Genomic DNA, 2448 nt, shown 5'->3' with positions numbered 1-2448 from the left:
AAAGGTTTCCTTCACATCCAGCCGGTACCTTCCCACCCTTAATTTAAACCCGATTGCGAGTCCTCTCCTCTGCAGCCAACAGGAACAGCTCCCTGCCCTCCTCTAAGTGACAGCCCTTCATATCCTTCAAGAGAGCCATCCTGTCCCCCCCTCAACCACCTCACAATAGTTCCTCCTCTCCCCAAACCTTCCTTTTCCCCCAGGCCCCACCCCAAATCACCAGGAATTCCCAAAGAGAACGTGCCAACCCAAGGCTAGAAACATACTGAAAAGGTATAACTGTAGCACAGAAGGCTTCGTTTTCGTATTTAGGTTCCCCCCCCCACAACTACATAACGAGGTTAGTTTTTTTCCCCCAATACGAGTCCCCCACCCAATTACAGAAGTAATGGTTTCTGTTCAACAGGCAGACGTCAGGAGAGATGAAGAGATGAAGTCGCCTTGTACCGAAATAGTCTGTTGGTCCATCAAAGTCAGAATTGTCTACCCTGACTGGCAACAGCTCTTAAGGTCTCAGTTCGGGGTCTTTCGCGTCACCTGCTACCCAATCTTTTTAACTAAAGATGCCGGGGATTGAACCTGGGGCCTTCTGGATGTCAAGTAGATGCTGTAGCCAGGGGTCATTTCCTGCAGGAGCGCACAGGAGCAGAGCTCCGGCAGTAAAGAGCCCAGGGGGTGGGCACATGCAACAAGCCCCGCCCCCTGCTCCCAGCAGCCCTCAGTCAGAGCAAGAAGCAGCCAGGTAAGTTGCAGAGCTCCCCCTCGCCCCCCTGATCCAAAACAGTCCAGTGGCACCTTTAAGACCAAGTTTTATTCAGGTACAAGCTCTCCCTCCTCTGTGAGGACAGATCTGCACGTTCCCCTCCCCCCAATAGCTAGCAATCCAAAACAGTCCAGTGGAGCCTGAGCAGTGGGTGTTGCCTTCTGACACACTTCCAGTGATATCAGGGGGTGTGGCCTATGCAAATAAGTTATGCTAATGAGTTATGCTAATCAGCTCCTGCACCTCTTTTTCTACGAAATGACCCCTGGCTGTACCAATGAGCCACGTCCCCTTCCTAGACGTCAGCTCCTGCTCAACGGCTCTGCCCTGCATCCTTGCTTTGCTCTCTCCCCATGGGCTTTCACCCCCCTCATTAGGATAGCTTATTCCCCAATTGAGAGTGAAGGCAGCATGGTATAGGTCGATCTCATCAAATCACAGAAGCTAAGCAGGATCAGTACTCGGAAGGGAGACCACCAAGGAAGGCTCTGCAGAGGAAGGCAAATGGCAAATGACTTCTGCTCCACATTTGCCTTGGAAGTCCCTTGTTTGGATCATCATAAGTCTGATGCAACTTGACGGCACGTATGTAAGGTTGCGATAGTGACTTGGAAGGGAGACCACCAAAGAAGACTCGGCACAGGACAGCAATGGCAAACCGCCTCTGCTTCACACTTGCCTTGGAAGTCCCTTGCTTGGATCACCATAAATCTGATGCAACTTGATGGCACAAATGTAAGGATGTGAGGGTGACTTGGATGGGCAACCACCAAGGAAGGCTCTGCAGAGACAGGCAGTGGCAAACTGCCTCTACTTCTTCACTTGCCTTGAAAGCCCCTTGCTGGGGTCACCATACGTTGGCTGCAACTTGATGGCATTTACACACACACACACACAATCCCAATTAAAAATGTAAAGTAATCAAAGTAATATTGTTTTCATCATGGGTGACTACGAAGTCACATTAGAGCAAACGCTGTCAAAAGCCTGCTGTGTACACTGTCATTCTGAGCAGAGGCCGAATACTTAGGGTTAAAGCCCAAGGATGAGTGGGTTACTCCCAACTTTTTGTTGTTCAGTCGCACAGTCGAGTCCGACTCTTTGCGACCCCATGGACCTCGTCACGCCAGGCCCTCCTGTCTTCCAACATCCTCCAGAGTTTGCTCAATTCCATATTGGTTGCATCGATAACACTGTCTAGATTTGCATGTCCAGCCACTGTGCGCTATCTCAGGCTTGACCTTGTAGTCTCCAGCTGCACTTACTCGGCTGGGAACGCAAAGCGCGCAAACCATAACCATTGGCTTTTGCTCATTGCGGGGGGTATGTTTGATTTCACTATAAGTCAGAGGCCCTTATACTGAAGGCTATTCGGGGTCATTTCGTAGAAAAAGAGCTAGGGGGACTCATTAGCATAACTCATTAGCATATGCCACACCCCCTGACATCACCGGAAGTGTGTCCTCCCCACAGCCGGCGGCAACCTCCAGCGGGCACCAGCAGGGAGCTCCAGGCCCCGCCCTCCCGCACCTCACCCGGGGGGATGGTGTCCCCCCGCGTCCCCCCCCCAATGACCCCTGACTTCCCCAGCATCAGGGTCTTCTCCAGTGAGTGCTCCCTTCTCATTTGGTGGCCAAAGTATTTGAGCTTCAGTTTCAGTCTCTGGCCTTCCAGGGAACAGTCAG

This window comes from Gekko japonicus, unplaced genomic scaffold (assembly GCF_001447785.1).
Source record: "Gekko japonicus isolate JY-2015 unplaced genomic scaffold, Gekko_japonicus_V1.1 scaffold937, whole genome shotgun sequence".
In the NCBI taxonomy this organism is placed as follows: domain Eukaryota; kingdom Metazoa; phylum Chordata; class Lepidosauria; order Squamata; family Gekkonidae; genus Gekko; species Gekko japonicus.
Note: the sequence above shows the minus strand (reverse complement) of the source record.